This window comes from Aquarana catesbeiana, linkage group LG08, assembly GCF_042186555.1.
Source record: "Aquarana catesbeiana isolate 2022-GZ linkage group LG08, ASM4218655v1, whole genome shotgun sequence".
Classification (NCBI taxonomy): Eukaryota; Metazoa; Chordata; class Amphibia; order Anura; family Ranidae; genus Aquarana; species Aquarana catesbeiana.
The window spans coordinates 242,301,753-242,324,070 of record NC_133331.1 but is presented as its reverse complement, the minus strand read 5'-3'; the positions used below and the strand labels follow the sequence as shown (position 1 = coordinate 242,324,070).

Sequence of the window (22,318 nt, the reverse complement as noted above, 5' to 3'; positions counted from 1 at the left end):
AAAAAAACAAAATTACAAAAAGTTGTCACTAAATGATATATTGCTCACACAGGCCATGGGCCTATGTGGAATTGCACCCCAAAATACATTTAGCTGCTTCTCCTGAGTATGGGGATACCACATGTGTGGGACTTTTTGGGAGCCTAGCCGCATACGGGGCCCCGAAAACCAATCACTGCCTTCAGGATTTCTAAGGGCGTACATTTTTGATTTTACTCCTCACTACCTATCACAGTTTTGAAGGCCATAAAATGCCCAGATGGCACAAACCCCCCCCAAATGACCCCATTTTGGAAAGTAGACACCCCAAGCTATTTGCTGAGAGGCATGTTGAGTCCATGGAATATTTTATATTTTGACACAAGTTGCGGGAAAGTGACAATTTATTTTTTTTTTTTTTTTTTTTTTGCACAAAGTTGTCACTAAATGATATATTGCTCACACAGGTCATGGGCATATGTGGAATTGGACCCCAAAATACATTTAGCTGCTTCTCCTGAGTATGGGGATACCACATGTGTGGGACTTTTTGGGAGCCTAGCCGCGTACGGGACCCCGAAAACCAATCACCGCCTTCAGGATTTCTAAGGGTGTACATTTTTGATTTCACTCTTCACTGCCTATCACAGTTTCGGAGGCCATGGAATGCCCAGGTGGCACAAAACCCCCCCAAATGACCCCATTTTGGAAAGTAGACACCCCAAGCTATTTGCTGAGAGGCATGGTGAGTATTTTGCAGCTCTCATTTGTTTTTGAAAATGAAGAAAGACAAAAAAAAAAATTTTTTTTTTCTTTTTTTAATTTTCAAAACTTTGTGACAAAAAGTGAGGTCTGCAAAATACTCACTATACCTCTCAGCAAATAGCTTGGGGTGTCTACTTTCCAAAATGGGGTCATTTGGGGGGGGGTTTGTGCCACCTGGGCATTCCATGGCCTCCGAGACTGTGATAGGCAGTGAAGAGTGAAATCAAAAATTTACGCCCTTAGAAAGCCTGAAGGCGGTGCTTGGTTTTCGGGGTCCCATACGTGGCTAGGCTCCCAAAAAGTCTCACACATGTGGTATCCCCGTACTCAGGAGAAGCAACAGAATGTATTTTGGGGTGTAATTTCACATATTCCCATGGCATGTTTGAGCAATATATCATTTAGTGACAACTTTGTGCAAAAAAAAAAAAAAATAATAATAATTTGTCTCTTTCCCGCAACTTGTGTCACAATATAAAATATTCCATGGACTCGACATGCCTCTCAGCAAATAGCTTGGGGTGTCTACTTTCCAAAATGGGGTCATTTGGGGGGGTTTGAACTGTCCTGGCATTTTATGCACAACATTTAGAAGCTTATGTCACACATCACCCACTCTTCTAACCACTTGAAGACAAAGCCCTTTCTGACACTTTTTGATTACATGAAAAAATTATTTTTTTTTGCAAGAAAATTACTTTGAACCCCCACACATTATATATTTTTTTAAAGCAAATGCCCTACAGATTAAAATGGTGGGTGTTTAATTTTTTTTTTTCACACAGTATTTGCGCAGCGATTTTTCAAACGCATTTTTTGGGGAAAAAACACACTTTTTTACATTTTAATGCACTAAAACACACTATATTGCCCAAATGTTTGATGAAATAAAAAAGATGATCTTAGGCCGAGTACATGGATACCAAACATGACATGCTTTACAACTGTGCACAAACGTGCAGTGACAACAAAATAAATACATTTTTAAAAGCCTTTAAAAGCCTTTACAGGTTACCACTTTAGATTTACAGAGGAGGTCTACTGCTAAAATTACTGCCCTCGATCTGACCGTCGCGGTGATACCTCACATGCATGGTGCAATTGCTGTTTACATTTGACGCCAGACCGACGCTTGCGTTCGCCTTAGCGCGAGAGCAGGGGGGACAGGGGTGCTTTTTTTTTTTTTTTTTTTTTTTCTTTATTATTTTTTTGCTTTTTTATCTTATTTTAAAACTGTTCCTTTCATTTTTTTTTTTTTTTAATCATTTTTATTGTTATCTCAGGGAATGTAAATATCCCCTATGATAGCAATAGGTAGTGACAGGTACTCTTTTTTGAAAAAATTGGGGTCTATTAGACCCTAGATTTCTCCTCTGCCCTCAAAGCATCTGACCACACCAAGATCGGTGTGATAAAATGCTTCCCCAATTTCCCAATGGCGCTATTTACATCCGGCGAAATCTAAGTCATAAAATGCTCGTAGCTTCCGGTTTCTTAGGCCATAGAGATGTTTGGAGCCACTCTGGTCTCTGATCAGGTCTATGGTCAGCTGGCTGAATCACCGGCTGCATTCTCAGGTTCCCTGTTGAGACAGGAGAGCCAGAGAAAAACACGGACGACGGTGGGGGGGGGGGGGGGCATTCTCTCCCACTGCTTGTAAAAGCAGTCTAGAGGCTAATTAGCCGCTAGGATTGCTTCTACATGAAAGCCGACCGCTGGCTGAAAAGAATGATACCAAGATGATACCTAAACCTGCAAGCATCATTCTGGTATAACCACTCAAAGTCGTGAATGCTGTACTCAGACAAAAATATGGTTAACAATAAAGCACAGTAAACGGTAAAGTATAAAAAATTGCAGACCTGAAAAGCAAACATGATAAAACATAATAACAATAAAACATTGCAGAATAGAATACAGTAAAAAAGAGCAGAACAATAGAGAGAATAGAGAGAGAGAGAATAGAGAGAGAACAATAAAACGACAACTATTATTTTTTATTTTATATTTTTGTTTGTGTTTTTTTTTTTTTTTTTTCACTTTTTTTGTAACTGTAACTTTTATAACTGTAACCGGTTCCAGGTTCGGGTCTCTCAAAATGCGATGGCATCTTGGGAGACCCTGTGAAAGTGTGTCCTAGTCTGTGCAATGCTGTACCCTACGCTAATACTCAGCTAGTGAATGGTAGCGTTCAAAACATTCACCAATGCAAAGACCAGGATTGTCAGGACAGGAGGGACAATAATAGCGGGTGTCACGCCTATATCCGCGCTTGCTGCAGACACATCTTTTTTGGGGGGGTTCGCTGGGTAGGGGTACTCGGGAGGACATAAAAATGCCTCTCATGCAGCCGACTGCATTTGGTTGGGGATGTGAATGGGGGAAGTACGGGCGCTGCAGAAGTGGTGGGTTCCCAATTAGGATTGGCGAATGCAGCAGGAAGGGCATTATGGGCACGACGGGCCTGTGTTTGTCTTTTTGGTGGCAGCGGGACACTACTTGTGCTTGCCACCTCACCAGCTTGAACTGCACTTATGGGACTCGCCACGTCACCAAGTGTTACTGCAGTGCTGGTTTGACTACGACCGGGGTGTACTAGGCCGCTGGCGCTTGCCAGTTCACCAAAACGCTACCAAAAAAACTGTTAACGATCGCAGGGATCAGGCCTGACTCTGCGAACGCTGCAGTTATGCATTTAGTGTTTTGTAAGTGACAGTGATCGATCGATACTGCACTTGGGTGGGCTGGGCTGGGCCGGGCGGAGGGGCAAAACACAGGTGCTAGCAGGTATCTGGGCTGATCCCGCTAACACTGCGTTTTTGGGAACCCTAAACTGCTGGGGACGCCAGTATAGATCTGATCGGATCAGATATTGATCAGTTCAGATACTATACCACTAAGGGAGGTGTACAGTGCGTGCGTGGGTGTTAGCGCTACTGGCACTAACCTGACGCTGCCTGGGGCTGGTGCTTGCCAGTTCACCAAAACGCTACAAAAAAAACTGTTAGCGATCGCAGGGATCAGGCCTGACTCTGCGAACGCTGCAGTTATGCGTTTAGTGTTTTGTAAGTGACAGTGATCGATCGATACTGCACTTGGGTGGGCTGGGCTGGGCCGGGCGGAGGGGTAAAACGCAGTTGCTAGCAGGTATCTGGGCTGATCCCGCTAACACTGCGTTTGTGGGAACCCTAAACTGCTGGGGACGCTAGTATAGATCTGATCGGATCAGATATTGATGCGTTCAGATACTATACCACTAAGGGAGGTGTACGGTGCGTGGGTGTTAGCGGTACTGGCACTAACCTGACGCTGCCTGGGGCTGGTGCTTGCCATTTCACCAAAATGCTACCAAAAAAACTGTTAGCGATCGCAGGGATCAGGCCTGACTCAGCGAACGCTGCAGTTATGCGTTTAGTGTTTTGTAAGTGACAGTGATCGATCGATACTGCACTTGGGTGGGCTGGGCCGAGCTGGGCGGAGGGGCAAAACGCAGGTGCTAGCAGGTATCTGGGCTGATCCCGCTAACACTGTGTTTTTGGGAACCCTAAACTGCTGGGGACGCTAGTATAGATCTGATCGGATCAGATATTGATGCGATCAGATACTATACCACTAAGGGAGGCGTATGCTGCGTGCGTGGGTGTTAGCGGTACTGGCGCTAATCTGACCCTGCCTGGGGCGACGCATATCACCGCCGGGCGATCAGGGGGCTAAATCTTTATTCGGTAATAAACGGCGGGTTCCCTGACACTATAAAAAATAAACAAACTAACCAGCGTCACCCGTAACGGTTATACAGTGATCAGTGGTGAAAGGGTTAACTAGGGGGCAATCAAGGGGTTAAAACATTTATTAGATAGTATATGGGGGTCCCTGTCGCTATAAAACTCTGACGGCGAACCTAAATATTTACGTCCCTAACTAGCATCACCAGCGACACTAATACAGCGATCAGAAAAATGATCGCTTAGCGACACTGGTGACAGGGGGTGATCAAGGGGTTAAAACTTTATTAGGGGGGGTTAGGGGGGTACCCTAGACCTACAGGGGGCCTAACACTCACTGCCCTGACACTGTAACTGTCACAAACTGACACCAATACAGTAATCAGAAAAAAAAAAAAAAAAAAAAAAAACCTGCTGGTGTCAGTTTGTGACAGGGGGGGGGGATCGGGGGGCGATCGGGGGGGGGGGGGGATCGGGGTGTTTTGTGTGCCTGGCATGTTCTACTGTGTGTGTGTGTTGTGCACTTACATTGCAGTCTTCTCTCCTCGGCCCGGAACGGAAAATACCGAGCCGAGGAGAGATGACATCATTTCCTCTGCCTCTGTGTACAATACAGAGGCAGGGAAATGATCCCATTGGCTGAGAGCGATCGCGAGGGGGGGGCCACGAATGGATGGCCTCCCCCTCACCTCCGATCGCCGGGGGAGATTTGCCGACCGCCGCAGGCACCGGGGGGGGGTCCGATCGGACCCCCCACCCGCGGGCAGGCAAGGACGTACATATACGTCCTTTTGCCTGCCCGTGCCGCTCTGTCGACGTATATAGTCGTGCGGCGGTCGGCAAGTGGTTAACCACTTCAATACAGGGCACTTTCACCCCCTTCCTGCCCAGGCCATTTTTCCGCTTTCAGCGCTGTCATACGTTGAATGACAAATCGTGCAGTCATGCAACACTATACCCAAATTAATTTTTAATCATTTTCTTCACACATAAAGAGCTTTCATTTGGTGGTATTTAATAACTGCTGGGTTTTTTTTACAAGAAAATAAAAAATAAAAATACCGAAAATTGTGAGAAAAAAAGTTTTAGTAAAATTTGTAATTTAGTAATTTTTCTCTTTCACTGATGTGCACTGATAGGCAGCACTGACTGGCATCACTGATGGGCCCAGATTGGTGTCACTTATGGGCACGAATTGGTGTTACTGGGGGGCTTTACTGTAATCAGGACACCGATGATCAGTGCCCTGATTACCTGTCCTGGTATCCCCACACTGTCCGCGCGAGGCGATGAGAGCCGATTACCAGCACTTCCGCATTTACCATGTGACCGGCTGTGATTGGACACAGCCGATCACATGGTTAAAGAGCCGCATCATCAGCTCTTCACAGAGATCGTGGTCATGCCGTGTCCTAGCAACACGGCGCGGGCACGCGACAGCGGGCGTTCTGGGGAGACATATGACGTCCACCCAGAACAAGAGCCGCACCGCCCCTCTCCGTCATTTGACGGTGGGTGGACGGCAAGTGGTTAAAGTACAATAAAAGACAAAGTCAACTTATTCATACACAAAGGGTTATAGGCTGGTACCTTCAGATGACTGGTCATTGGCAAGCTTTTAAAGGACACATCCACCTTGGTTGCCTCCCTTATAACCCTACCCCACTCAGCAAGTCCTCAGTTTTGTAGCAAGCAAAGCAGAGTAGGGCTAAAACAACTAATCAACATATGAACCAAATGGGGGAGGGGAATTGGGACTTTAAATGAAATGGCGCCGGGTAAGGTCGCACGTTTCCATCCCTATGACTACGATACATGAAACCCACAGGCTACAGCGAGCGAGTGAGGAAAAAGGGGGGGTTTGGGACTTTGAATGAAGCCAATGGTTTGCAAACCGTCGGTTTGCAAACCATTGGCTTCATTCAAAGTCCCAAACCCCCCCTTTTTCCTCACTCACTCGCTGTAGCCTGTGGGTTTCATGTAACTAATCGACATAATCGATTATGAAAATGGTTGTCTACTCTTTTCATAATTGATTAGTTGGTCTGCATACGGACTACATTTGGTTACATAATACATTTGGTTACATAACAGAAAACACAGTGGCGCACACATACAGTATAGCTCAGTACACCGTCCAAACAGGTCAGTAAGTGCCCGAGAACTTGTGAATGTGTGAGGAGCAATGACTCGTGGGACATGTAGTCGTGGGCAGTAGAAGGAACTGAATGATTCTAAAAAGGTAGAAGTTTTTTTACTTTGCGGCTTGCTATAGAAGCACTCTAAAGGCAGGAGGAGCAAGAAGTGTCGATGGGGGACTCCAGAAGAGGAAAATTGGAGGTGCTCAGTGCAAAATCATTACACAGAGCAGGTAATCATGACAAATTTGTTGTTTAAAAAAAAATCCAAGTTTAAAAATCATTTTAACTGCTTCAGCCCCGGAAGCTTTTACCCCCTCCCTGACCAGAGCACTTTTTGCGATTCGGCACTGCATCACTTTGACAATTGCGCGGTCGTGCGATGTTGCACCCAAACAAAAATTAACATCCTTTTTTCCCACAAATAAAAATTCCAAAACAGATTACAGCGCACACTTACAAAAATGACATTTATCCTGCAAGGCTACACCTCTTCATTATCGCTTATTAGTGGTCACCATTGCATAGGAGGAATCCCTTCAGTTCTTCCACAGAGGAGTTTTATTGCCAATGGTTGACACACAGGTACTTTCATTCTATTACTAGGTTAGGACCCACTAATTCGGGGTACTTTGTCGCAGTAAGTGGGCTTAGCACTATATGACCATATAGTGCGACCAAACCCCCTTATTTTTGAATATGTTCAGGTGTTTTTAACTAGCCTTGCAGGATGAGTGTCATTTTTGTATGTGTGCGCTGTAATTGTTTTGTACTGTTTTTGGTCTTATAGCAGCACCATCTTGAATGTAAAGCATTTTAGGGTGTGCCCCCCAAGTATGTTTTTGTCTGTTGAATTTTGGAAAAAAAAAAAAAAAAAAAAAAAGCGCAAAATTTTTTACTTTTTATATAATTTTTGGGTGATATAGCAAAAAAATTTTTCCCTCAGTTTAGGCCGATATGTATTCTCCTACATATTTTTGGTTAAAAATAAATAAATCGCAATAAGCTTATATTGATTGGTTTGCGCAAAAGTTAGTCTACAAAATAGGGGATAGTATTATGGCATTTTTATTTTTTTTTTTTTATTAGTAATGGCAGCGATCTGCGATTTTTATCATGACTACAACATTACGGCGGACACATCGGACACTTTTGACACTATTTTGGGACCACTGTCATTTATACAGCGATCAGTGCTATAAAGAAGCACTGATTACTGTGTAAATGACACTGGCAGGGAAGGGATTAAACACTAGGGGGCTATGAAGGGGTTAAGTGTGTCCTAGGGAGTGATTCTAACTGGGGGGGATGGGCTTCCACTCACATGACAGCGATCACAGGGAGCAGGGATCTCATGTCACAAGGCAGAACGGGGAAATGCACATAGGCATCTCACCGTTCTGCAGCTCTGACACAATCGCGCTATACGTGGCGGGCGCGCGCCCGATAGCCTTGCCAATTAAAAGGAGACGTACGGACCACCGTTGACCTTGTGTCTACGTATATCAGCGCGCAGTGGTCGGCAAAAGGTTTAAGATCTGCATCCAAACCTAGAGAAGCTGGCGGCTGATAGACTGGAGGTAATATAAAAGTGTTTACAATTACAGTGCCTTGCAAAAGTATTCACCCCCTTCGCATTTTTTGTGTTTTGTTACCTCACAACCTGGAATTAACATGGATTGTTTGAGGATTTGCTTCATTTAATATACAGAACTTGCCCATAACTTTGAAGATTTATTTTTTTAATTGTGAAGCAAACAAATAGGACAAAACAACAGAAAAGTCAATGTGCATAACTATTCACCCTCCTAAAGTCAGTAAACTTTGTAGAGCCACCTTTTGCGGCTATCACAGCTCCAAGTCGCTTTGGATAAGTCTCTATGAGCTTGCCACATCTTACCACTGGGATTTTTGCCCATTTCTCCAGCAAAACTGCTCCAGCTCCTTCAATTTGGATGGTTTGTGCTTGTGAACAGCAATCTTTAAGTCTGACCACAGATTTTCTATTGGATTGAGGTCTGGGCTTTGACTAGGCCATTCCAACACATTTACATGTTTCCCCTTAAACGACTCAAGTGTTGCTTTAGCAGTGTGTTTGGGGTCATTGTCCTCCTGGAAGGTGAAACTCCGTCCTAGCCTCAAATCTCACACAGAGTGGTACAGGTTTTGCTCAAGAATATCCCTGTATTTAGCACCATCCATCTTTCCCACAACTCTGACCAGTTTCCCAGTCCCGACTGCTAAAAAAACATCCCCACAGCATGATGCTGCCACCACCATGTTTCACTGTGAGGATGGTGTTCCTTGGGTAATGTGATGGGTTTGCGCCAGACATAGCGTTTTCTTTGATGGCCAAATAGTTTAATTTTAGTCTCATCAGACCAGAGCACCTTCCTCCATGCATTTTGGGAGTCTCCCTCATGCCTTTTGCAAACTCAAAACGTGCCATTTTGTTTTTTGCTGAAAGTGATGGCTTTCTTCTGGCCATTCTGCCATAAAGCCCAACTCTATGGAGCGTACGGCTTATTGTTGTCCTATGTACAGATACTCCAGTCTCTGTTATGGAACAGCTCCTCCAGGGTTGCCTTAGGTCTCTGTGCTGCTTCTCTGATTAATGCTCTCCTTGCCCAGGCCGTGAGTTTTGGCGTGCACCCATCTCTTGGCAGGTTTGCTGTTGTGCCATATTCTTTCCATTTGGTTATGATAGATTTGATGGTGCTCCTAGGGATCATCAAAGATTTGGATATATTTTTTATAACCTAACCCTGACTTGTACTTAAAGTGGGGTTCCACCCAAAAAACAAAAATACTTGAAAAATCCTAAAAAAACAAAAAAAAAAAAATTTGGATATTTTTTTTTTTTTTTTTAACTTGCCTCTAAATGCCTGTTGCTAGGGGGTCCCTCGTAGTCTGCCCCTTCCAGTGCCTGGGCTGGTGCCATCACTTCCCCCTCGGCACAGGAAGGGCTCCGCTCTGCTCCCTCGCCGCTGTCAATCATCTGGGACCCATTACAGGTCCCAGGTGACTGAGCTGCCAATCACGGCATGCGGCGCCGCTCGCGCATGCGCAGTGGGTGCCAGGCTGTGAAGCCACAGCCCGGCGCCCACAGTTGCAATGCCGGCGCCGCTGAACGGAGGGGGAGACTAGCGGGGCTTCGATCCCCCGCATCGCTGGACCCAGGGACAGGTAAGTGTCCAATTAAAAGCCAGCAGCTGCAGTATTTGTAGCTGCTGACTTTTTTTTTTTTTTTTTTTAACCCGACCCCCTGGGTGGAACTCCTCTTTAACATAGTCCCTTGTTTGGAGAGTTCCTTGGTCTTCAAGGCAGTGTTTGGTTAGTGGTACCTCTTCCTTAGGTCTCGCAGCCTCTGGGGCCTTTCAAAAAAGGTGTGTATATCTAATGACAGATCATGAGACACTTAGATTGCACACAGGTTGACATTTCACTAATTATGTGACTACTGAAGGTAATTGGTTGCACCAAAGCATTTTATGGGCTTCATAACAAAGGGGGTGAATACATACGCACCATTTCTGAAAAATAGTTTTATGTATATTTTTTTTCCTAATTTTATTTCACCAACTTAGACTATTGTGTTCTGATCCATAACATATAATTCAGATTAAAAAAACATTGAACTAAAGGCTGTAATGTAACAAAATCGGTAAAAAGTCGGGGGGGGGTGAATACTTTTACAAGGCACTGTACATTTAAAGTTTAAAAATTACCAGTATCGTGCATTTTATTTAAAAATTATTTTATCCATGCAAAAAGTCTGAGCCTTCAGTACTACTTTAATATTAAAAGGTTTATGTCCCCCTCCACCCTTCATATAAATTCATGTCTGACTCTCAGTTAAAATACCCTGTATATCCTACTTCTGGGTATGTATGTATGTATGTATGTATGTATGTATGTATGTATGTATGTATGTATGTATGTATGTATGTATGCTGCAACTAACGATTATTTTCATAATCGATTTGGCCTATTATTTCAATTCATAACCTTAAAAAAAGTGTGGTATGGGCGGCACAGTGGTGTAGTGGGTAGCACTTTCGCCTAGCAGTAAAAAGGGTCGCTGGTTCGAATCCCAACCACGAAACTACCTGCCTGGAGTTTTCATGTTCTCCCTGTGCCTGCGTGGGTTTCCTCTGGGTACTCTGGTTTCCTCCCACACTCCAAAGACATGCTGGTAGGTTAATTGGATCCTGTTTAAATTGTCCCTAGTATGTATGAATGTAAGGGACCTTAGATTGTAAGCTCCTTGAGGGTAGGGACTGATGTGATTGTACAATGTATATGTAAAGCGTTGCGTAAATTGACGGCGCTATACAAGTACCTGAAATAGTATTAGAAAGAGTTATTCCCGCGCTATCAGATATGGAAGCGGCTAGGGATGGAAAAGCTGCATGCGCCGATAAAGGTAAACACCTGACCTTTTAGATAAATTTGTATAAATGGGTGGTGCTGCGCTAATCCTAGGTGCAAAAACCAATGTGACTTATGTCATGTACATAGTATATCACCAGAAAATATAAGTAAAATTCAAAATATTGATAAGACCGATATAGTGACTAATAAAAAGTGGTGCATAAACTATTCTGGATTTAAATAGCATAAATGTGACATAAATTTAAAAAATAAAAACCACATATTCAAAAGTAAATGACCATGAAAATAAAGCTGACTAAACATTAATATCTGACTTAGAAACTTCAATAAAGTGCAGAGTGGTTTGGAGCTGTAAAAATTTACAATTCAAAGTGACAATGTGTACTGTGAAAACAATAGGTGCAATATACAAGCCTCTAAGTGGTGTAAGAGTAGGGAACTACTCTTTACATAAAGTGCATAATGTGCAAAAAATAGATCAAAAATTGATACAATAAGTATCTCAAAAGTTAAAAGGGAAAGGTGAGTGAAAAATTGGATAGAAAAAATAAAAAAAGTTTTATGAAGTCACGTGTGGTGTGACGTCACGCGTAGGGACGAGACAGGCTGCATACACTACTAGAGGCATACGAGCTCGCCGCTCGTCGGATTAAAAAAACTGCTGTTTTCATTTTTAATGTGAGTACCTATATTTCTGAATAAAAGTAGCACTTTTTACCAAACGGGATTACACTATTGTTTTTCTTCCTGCCTTATCATCCTTACATCCCCCCCCCCCCCCCATTACATCTGAGGGAACTCCATCCTAGGATTTAGGCTGGTGAGGGACGCGCTGGTGACCATAGGCGGATGCTACAAAGGCTTTCCTGGTTATATGCTTTTGCCCTATTACCTTAAGGTAAGGGGCCATTACCCACCTGAGTGTTCACCCACGAAGAAGCACCTGATGTGATTCACCTAGCACTCTAACTGCAACGTGTGCATGCTAGGACGTTGTTGTCACGTTTTTTCAAAGGACTTTTTTCTTGTGAAACTTTATTTTTTCTATCCAATTTTCCACTCACCTTTCCCTTTTAACTTTTGAGATACTTATTGTATCAATTTTTGATCTATTTTTTGCACATTATGCACTTTATGTAAAGAGTAATTCCCTACTCTTACACCACTTAGAGGCTTGTATATTGCACCTATTGTTTTCACAGTACACATTGTCACTTTGAATTGTAAATTTTTACAGCTCCAAACCACTCTGCACTTTATTGAAGTTTCTAAGTCAGATATTAATGTTTAGTCAGCTTTATTTTCATGGTCATTTACTTTTGAATATGTGGTTTTTATTTTTTAAATTTATGTCACATTTATGCTATTTAAATCCAGAATAGTTTATGCACCACTTTTTATTAGTCACTATATCGGTCTTATCAATATTTTGAATTTTACTTATATTTTCTGGTGATATACTATGTACATGACATAAGTCACATTGGTTTTTGCACCTAGGATTAGCACAGCACCACCCATTTATACAAAAGTACCTGAAATAAATAAAATATTATAATTTAGTTTGTAGTCAGTCTTCGAGTGAGAAAGTGATACTCCTAAGCACCAAGGCCTGAGGTGTGCCTTGGCCTGACTGGTCAGTATGCCTGAAAAGAGGGCAAAAAGACACAAATTTTAGGTGAAGAAGGGAAGGCAACAATCCATCAAGTGGAGTAGCGTGCGCCCGGATGGCAACAGAATATATCCGAAAAGTGTCCACTATGACCGGAGAAAACATAATACTGGTCCCACCTGATACGATCAGGTCGTGCTACAGCCTGTGACCTGGCAAGCGGGTCTGAATCCTGAACCGAGGAAGGAGGGCCAGACTCCACCCTGGGGAAATAAGTCCCATGGCATGAAACAGTCATACCCAAAGTAACTGAAATCCCCCCTACCTGGAACCGGCTGGGGAACGGAAAAGCTAACTGGACTGACGTCCCTGAGCAGTCTTCCAGGCCACATCCTAGATAAGATCAGAGCGGAGAGTGGAATCCAGAATCATGACGACGTTTGCCCAAACCTACCACTTAAGGACCAACAAGGGGATGATGAATGACAATACAGCCCAACCTGAGAACATGCACAAGAGAAATAACAGACAACAAGACATGAGAACAACAACAGTATGAGAACATGAGCAGAAATGTCAAGACCACTGCGCGTGAATAAACCCGATGACGGACACCCCCCCCCCTCGTGTGAGTAGTGAGTGAGCCAGAGTAACCTGGTATACCCACAGACTATGGTGGGTAACCGTACAGGTGTGGTGAATGAACGTGCATAGTATGACGTATGTTATACGGGCGAGAAGATTGTGGTCAACAATCATTAACAAACGAAACCTCAGCCCGTATGGATCTGTAGACGCGACAGATCCTGACATGTGAGCCCTAGCTACCTGACACAAGTACAAACATGAACAAAAAACGATGAGACATGACAAACAACGTAGATGAAACAGCTACCGGAGTATATGCCGTGACTGAACAAAGCCCCTCTGAGAAATGCTGAGGCTGAACACTGAAGCAGAAACGTTGACAGAAATCTTGAGGCAGAAACACAAGAGCAACGCTATGACAAACGCCGCGACTTAAATGCCGGGGCAGAAGGCGCCGCGACGGAAATGCCGGGGCAGAAGGCGCCGCGACGGAAATGCCGGGGCAGAAGGCGCCGCGACGGAAATGCCGGGGCAGAAGGCGCCGCGACGGAAATGCCGGGGCAGAAGGCGCCGCGACGGAAATGCCGGGGCAGAAGGCGCCGCGACGGAAATGCCGGGGCAGAAGGCGCCGCGACGGAAATGCCGGGGCAGAAGGCGCCGCGACGGAAATGCCGGGGCAGAAGGCGCCGCGACGGAAATGCCGGGGCAGAAGGCGCCGCGACGGAAATGCCGGGGCAGAAGGCGCCGCGACGGAAATGCCGGGGCAGAAGGCGCCGCGACGGAAATGCCGGGGCAGAAGGCGCCGCGACGGAAATGCCGGGGCAGAAGGCGCCGCGACGGAAATGCCGGGGCAGAAGGCGCCGCGACGGAAATGCCGGGGCAGAAGGCGCCGCGACGGAAATGCCGGGGCAGAAGGCGCCGCGACGGAAATGCCGGGGCAGAAGGCGCCGCGACGGAAATGCCGGGGCAGAAGGCGCCGCGACGGAAATGCCGGGGCAGAAGGCGCCGCGACGGAAATGCCGGGGCAGAAGGCGCCGCGACGGAAATGCCGGGGCAGAAGGCGCCGCGACGGAAATGCCGGGGCAGAAGGCGCCGCGACGGAAATGCCGGGGCAGAAGGCGCCGCGACGGAAATGCCGGGGCAGAAGGCGCCGCGACGGAAATGCCGGGGCAGAAGGCGCCGCGACGGAAATGCCGGGGCAGAAGGCGCCGCGACGGAAATGCCGGGGCAGAAGGCGCCGCGACGGAAATGCCGGGGCAGAAGGCGCCGCGACGGAAATGCCGGGGCAGAAGGCGCCGCGACGGAAATGCCGGGGCAGAAGGCGCCGCGACGGAAATGCCGGGGCAGAAGGCGCCGCGACGGAAATGCCGGGGCAGAAGGCGCCGCGACGGAAATGCCGGGGCAGAAGGCGCCGCGACGGAAATGCCGGGGCAGAAGGCGCCGCGACGGAAATGCCGGGGCAGAAGGCGCCGCGACGGAAATGCCGGGGCAGAAGGCGCCGCGACGGAAATGCCGGGGCAGAAGGCGCCGCGACGGAAATGCCGGGGCAGAAGGCGCCGCGACGGAAATGCCGGGGCAGAAGGCGCCGCGACGGAAATGCCGGGGCAGAAGGCGCCGCGACGGAAATGCCGGGGCAGAAGGCGCCGCGACGGAAATGCCGGGGCAGAAGGCGCCGCGACGGAAATGCCGGGGCAGAAGGCGCCGCGACGGAAATGCCGGGGCAGAAGGCGCCGCGACGGAAATGCCGGGGCAGAAGGCGCCGCGACGGAAATGCCGGGGCAGAAGGCGCCGCGACGGAAATGCCGGGGCAGAAGGCGCCGCGACGGAAATGCCGGGGCAGAAGGCGCCGCGACGGAAATGCCGGGGCAGAAGGCGCCGCGACGGAAATGCCGGGGCAGAAGGCGCCGCGACGGAAATGCCGGGGCAGAAGGCGCCGCGACGGAAATGCCGGGGCAGAAGGCGCCGCGACGGAAATGCCGGGGCAGAAGGCGCCGCGACGGAAATGCCGGGGCAGAAGGCGCCGCGACGGAAATGCCGGGGCAGAAGGCGCCGCGACGGAAATGCCGGGGCAGAAGGCTATGACGGAAATGCTGGGGCAGAAGGCTATGACGGAAATGCTGGGGCAGAACGCTGAGACGGAAATGCTAGGGCAGAACGCTGAGACGGAAATGCTGAACGCTTATGACAGCAATGCTAGGGCAGAAGGCTACGCCAGAAATGCTGACCGCTACGCCAGAAAAGCCGGGGCAGAAGGCTACGCCAGAAATGCTGAACGCTACGCCAGAAATGCTGGGGCAGAAACACCATGACAGAAACAATAGGGCCGAACGCCATGACAGAAATGCTGGGGCAGAAAGCAACAGAAATGCTGAGGCAGGAAACGCTATGACAGAAAAAACGCCATGACAGAAAAACACGCGCTGAGACTAAACGCCTAAACAGAAATGCTATGACAGAAAACCTGGGGCCGAAATGCCACGATATGAACACTTGTGACTGAAGCGGTGGATGCCCGGGAGGCGTGCAGGGATCCCCCACCACCCCCCCCCCCATGATGCCCCACGTGAATACCGTGAGGTGAGCGGTCCAGTGAGCGCCCCCGCCATGATAGACACACCCCCCCCCCACGGGAGCCGGGAGAAGCCGGCGGGCAGGCAGCACGCTGACCAGATGGAGCCGTGGATGATGGATGGACCCCCCCCCATGAGCGCCGGGAGAAGCGGGCAGCCCCCATAGCTCTGGAAGGCACCTGGATAAAAGAGAGAAGCGGGCGGCAGCTACGTTAATGGACGGACGCCACACCCCCCCTCGCGCCGAGAGAAGCGGGCGGCACCGACAGCTCCGGCAGGCACCTAGATGAGAGATGCGGGCGGCGTCTGAGGTAATGTACAGACACACACACACCCCCCCCCCCCCCGCTTCCCCCCTGCACGAGCGCCGGGAGAAGCGGGCGGGCAGCACCTGACCAGCTGCAGCCGAGGGGAAGGAGGGTGGGTGGAGGATGAACGGCCCCCTCCCTTCCCCATGCATAATCGCCGGGAGAAGCGAGCAGCCCCGCCCCCCCCTCCGGCTAGCCTTTACACGAATATGTAAAGTTTAAAAAAAAAGACAATTTATTCTTAAATATCTCTAAATGCAGTGGTAAATATAAATAGCCAACTATATGGTTAGGGAGTAAAATCTATAATCCACTCTGAGAATAATGGACAGAAGAGATATACTTTATATACTATTAGAGGTTGAATACAGTAAATATCAGACTCAGATCAAATGTTTTTATTGAAAAGAAAAAAGTTAGACTGTTTTGCAGATTTTCAAACAGAACTGTAATATATGATATGCTGGCCATACAAAAACAAACAATGTCTTCCTTCAAAAGAAAATTTCATTTCAAGATTTTCTATTAGCTAGTGGGGTCAAATCGACGTTTGTTTTCAACCACAGTGATGGGAAAATTTAGAAATAGAAAAAACTTCTTGGTATTTTCAGACAGTGTATGTGGTTTTCGTACAGAAATTACATAAGTTTTAAAACAATGTTAAAAGCAAGTGAAAATTTTAAACATTCATTCTTTCATACAGCGAATGTACAAAGATTTTTCGTATGAATATTTTCGTCTGAAAATTGATCCGTGTGACCAGCATAAGGATCGGTACACACCTATGCAGTTTGCTTTTGATGTGTTTCTGCAGTGCTTTTTGCTGTGAGTTTTGATTTTTTGCACACGTGATTTTGCTGCGATTTGCGTTTTTGCATTTTTTTTATGCCTTTTTTGGCCAAATTTGTTGTAGGGCAGATAAAAAAAAAAAAAAAAAAAATACAAATACACAAATTGCTGCAAAAAACGCATTGCATGCTTTTCTGCAGCTTCTCCATTGAAGTATATTGAACTAAAAAAGCACCGTTTTGCGTTGAAAAAAGTCCTGGACCCTTTCCAAATATGCAACAGCTGAAAAAAGCATAGGATGTGAACGTTAAATGAACTGTAGTGCGTTTCTGCAAAAAGCACCAAAAAAAAAAAAAAAAAACAGATGTGACGTTTAGTAACATAATGGGGCAAAAAAAAAATAATTAGCCCTTTATAGTACAAAAAGAGCAAATAATCACTACTGAAAGGGGTTCATTTTTTTACAGTGCAAATTTGCTCTTTTTGTACTCTAAAGGGCTAATTTTAGTTTTTTTAACCCCATTGTTACTGGCCGATTAATATAGTAATCGATTAGTGTGTGTCTATATCTCTCTAAATAAATCTATCTATCTATCTATCTATCTATAAAATACACATATATATACACACACACACACACACGTTAAATTATATATACACACAGACCCCCTTAAATTTTTCACGCTTTGTTATATTGCAGCCATTTGCTATAATCATTGAAGTTCATTTTTTCCTCAATGTACACACAGCACCCCATATTGACAGAAAAACACAATTGTTGACATTTTTGCAGATTTATTAAAAAAGAAAAACTGAAACATCACATGGTCATAAGTATTCAGACCCTTTGCTTTGACACTCAATTAACTCAGGTGCTGTCCATTTCTTCTGATCATCTTTGAGATGGTTCTACACCTTCATTTGAGTCCAGCTGTGTTTGATTATACTGATTGGACTTGATTAGGAAAGCCACACACCTGTCTATATAAGACCTTACAGCTCACAGTGCATGTCAGAGCAAATGAGAATCATGAGATCAAAGGAACTGCCTTAAGAGCTCAGACAGAATTGTGGCAAGGCACAGATCTGGCCAAGGTTACCAAAATATTTCTGGTGCACTTAAGGTTCCTAAGAGCATAGTGGCCTCCATAATCCTTAAATGGAAGACGTTTGGGACGACCAGAACTCTTCCTAGAGCTGGCCGTCCGGCCAAACTGAGCTATCGGGGGAGAAGAGCCTTGGTGAGAGAGGTAAAGAAGAACCCAAAGATCACTGTGGCTGAGCTCCAGAGATGCAGTCGGGAGATGGGAGAAAGTTGTAGAAAGTCAACCATCACTGCAGCCCTCCACCAGTCGGGGCTTTATGGCCCGAGAGAAGACTCTCCTTCAGTGCAAGACACATGAAAGCTCGCATAGCGTTTGCTAAAAAACACCTGAAAGACTTCAAGATGGTGAGAAATAAGATTCTCTGGTCTGATGAGACCAAAATAGAACTTTTTGGCCTTAATTCTAAGCGGTATGTGTGGCGAAAACCAGGCACTGCTCATCACCTGTCCAATACAGTTCCAACAGTGAAGCATGGTGGTGGCAGCATCATGCTGTGGGGGTGTTTTTCAGCTGCAGGTACAGGACGACTGGTTGCAATAGAGGGAAAGATGAATGCGGCCAAGTACAGGGATGTCCAGGAGGAAAACCTCCAAAATGCTCAGGACCTCAGACTGAGCCAAAGGTTTACCTTCCAACAAGACAATGACCCTAAGCACACAGCTAAATTAACAAAGGAGTGGCTTCACAACAACTCCGTGACTGTTCTTGAATGGCCCAGCCAGAGCCCCGACTTAAACCCAATTGAGCATCTCTGAAGAGACCTAAAAATGGCTGTCCACCAAAATGGACCAACTGGATAGGATCTGCAAGGAGGAATGGCAGGGGATCCCCAAATCCAGGTGTGAAAAACTTGTTGCATCCTTCCCAAAAATGCTCATGGCTGTATTAGATCAAAAAGGTGCTTCTACTAAATACTGAGCAAAGGGTCTGAATACTTAAGACCATGTGATATTTCAGTTTTTCTTTTTTAATAAATCTGCAAAAATGTCAACAATTTTGTGTTTTTCTGTCAATATGGGGTGCTCTGTGTACATTGGAGGGGGAAAAAATGAACTTAAATGATTTTAGCAGACGGCTGCAATATAACAGAGTGAAAAATTTAAGGGGGTCTGAATACTATCCGTCCCCACTGTACATATATCAGTTATACAATTATTACTTTCATGGGGGGGGGGGCGGGAAGCAGACGTGTCTAAGCCAGCAGCCCAATACCCTCTAGCAATGCCTAATAAAACGCCATGACCCCGCCCAGCACTTGGTAAGGCTTAATGTACACTGGACACTTTTACAACCTCATCTGAACGATTTAACTTGACAGAGAGTAACCCACGTTTAAAACGTCAGTTTTGCCGCGCTTACATGCTGTCGCAGAGCCCTAAAACCTCTCCTAGACCGACTGAGAATGGATGTGGTCACATATAGATGGGGCTTCCCGCATGCCACTAAAAATAACCGCTATCACGCTCCGATTCCCCGAGGAACTTTCCAACTTTCTTTGTGACCTCAACATGCCTCAAATGGATCTCCCGGGATGGCAGAACCCAATACCAAAGTTTTCGGTTCCCTCGGATCCCCAATGGTGGAAGACCCACTCCAAAATAAGGCGTACAGCAACCCCGGGCTCCTCCCTGAAGAATGGATGAGATGCTCTCTCCATATTTCTTTGGCTTCCTCATGTACCCACAGTTATTGTGGCGGCTACACCGCCCCCAAGTCTTTTCTCACTGACCCAAGGGTTTTCCCCCTACACTTTACTATATTGTTGAATTATTATTTACTATGGTTAGCTTCACTTATATTAGAGTTCTTGTTATAGCATTGCTAGAGTTTAAATTTATTCATACGCATTACATAGGCCGCACGCTAACGGGGCCCTGTATCCCTGGACGCGACTTTCTCATTTACTGTTCTTTGCCCCTCTTCCTTTTGGGGTTGGCGAGTGTGGGCAGCCTACAACCAATATTTGTCGGACTCTTCCTAGAGGTCCTGACAGCTGCTCGTTCTCTCCTCCCGCTCAGGGACCACAGCAGGTTTCTATGTGTTCACCTTATGATCCCTTTTGGTTTTCTAGACTGTCTACTAGGGGTGCAACGGATCAAAAAACTCACGGATCGATCGTTCCTCAGATCAGAAAAAAAAAAAAAAAAAACACACACACACACGACAAAACTTGTTACACCCACCGGAGTTTTAGATTTCACAGTTATTTTCAACAAGCTTATATGCTTAAATACAGTATTTGTAAATTAACTAAATATTAAATGTGAAAATCAGAGGTGTTCTGTCACATTAGCAACCATGTAAGGTCAGCAGGTTTGCTGCTGCTTTTAAAATTTAACATCTGAACAGTCCATCGGATTTACAAATACTGTATTTAAGCATATAAGCTCCATTTTGTGTTGAAAATAACTGAAATCTAAAACTCCGGTGGGTGTAACAAGATGTCCGCTTGCCCCCTACTCACTATCATTACTGTGCAGGAGTGTGGGGTGTAGCAAGATGGCGGCGACGAAACGTCACTTCCTGACAAGACAGCGTCCGGCGCTCTGGAGCTAGGCCGAAGCCGCAGATCTCTCTTTCTCTCTCATAAATGGTTTCATGAGCTGGGGGTCTGTACACCGCTGATACCATGGCTACTCTAATGGTTGTTTCATATAATGTAAGGGGCCTAAAGGTAGCTGGGAAAAGGCATTAAGTACTGAAGGAACTGAAAAGATCCTCTTGCTCCATTGCTTTTCTTCAAGAGACACATTTGAGACATTCAACCCGGTAAAATTGAACTCACACCAGTTCCCGCAATGATACTACAGCCTGTCTGACACTAATAAAGCCAAAGGAGTGGCCATTGGGTTCAGCCGTAGTGTAGCCTTTCGACTCACTGACATGTTAACTACTGATTGTGGTCGCTTTTTCTTCCTCAAGGGCTTTATAGGCAACACCCAATGCACCCTAGTGAATGTCTACAGTCCAAACCACAACCAACCAGCCTTCATAACCCAAACTCTCACTAAATAATCACACTTTGCGAAAATGGTTATTATCCTGGCAGGTGACCTAAATATGCCACTAGACCTCATTGACACCTAGCGGAGGTACTGTAGTCATACCATACACAGGTTTGGTCGCCCTCTAGTTCCAACTAAGCACACTTCTGTAGTTTCACTCCGACTTCTCCAGCATCCACCCCAGCATTTTCACTACAATGGTCTCCTCTCCTATTGCCAGATGCCAATGGGAGGACTTTCTAAATTTGTTAGCAGGTGCTAGTATTTGTCAGGATGAGTTATTGATGGTGTTATGCATTGCTCAATTCACTTCTATATAAAAGCAATTTTAATTTAATACTACAAAGGTCTTTTACCTGCTTTATCCCAAAGGTGATTTTTAACATATATATTTGTCCTGTGAGATTAGAGGATAGAGAGAATATATACACATCTCTCTCTCTCTCGCTGGGGAGATGGCTTCCTCTGTACAGAGCTCTGTGTTGATTGTAAACAGCCTATCAGCAGGTCGTGTGTGTATTGTCAGAACTATGATAAAGAAATGGACATATTTCATCAATTTCAGACTGAGATGTAAGTTGAATAGGCCTCAAAACAGGTGAAGCTCAGTGCAGTCACATTAATTTTTCAAAAAGAACATCCTGCATCTTTTATCAGCTTGTTCGAGAGCTATAAACAAGCTTGCTTATAGAACTGGAGATAGAAATAATGGTTTATGATTTACTCACATACCTGGGTTAATAAACAAACTGGCATGATGTTTACACAAAGGTGGAGTGTGAAGGCCCCAGTTGGATTCACATAAACCTATGGTTACAAACATCTGCACAGCTAGTTATTAAGTAACCCGCCATTGTCTCGGCTTTGAGAAAGATAAATACCGAGCAAGACCCCCGTAGAAAGAAATGTTTTTTTTCTGCCCTCTTTTCAATTTCCTATATTTCAGACATCATTTATCATATATGGATGGACACTATACAACGAAGATCCCACTACACTGTATAAATATTAAAACAAAATGTTGATGTACAACTTCCATGGTCCATAATATGCCTAAAGGGAATGATGGAATTTTTGTTAGATGTTTAGGACAATATATTTTACTGAGAATCGTACCATCTATGCATAGATCTAACAATGTAGGAGTAGAAGATTATACCTTCATGTATTATATCTCACGAAATAGAGGCAAGTCATGATTTTGTTTCTTGTTTACTGGCATAGTAATATCATTAGGTATATGTATTAATTGGATTTAGAAATGGTTTACAGATTTAAACAATTTCTACAAATACATACATACCTACCTGACAAAAGTGCACATCTAGGTAAGAGCAG

General features: G+C 45.5%; 1 protein-coding gene across 1 annotated transcript in view; it reads right to left on the bottom strand.

The window, feature by feature from the left end:
• PRPF19 (pre-mRNA processing factor 19) overlaps positions 1-22,318 on the bottom strand; it is a 498,552-nt gene that overhangs the window by 347,627 nt on the left and 128,607 nt on the right. The gene's annotated exons all lie outside the window — the stretch shown is intronic.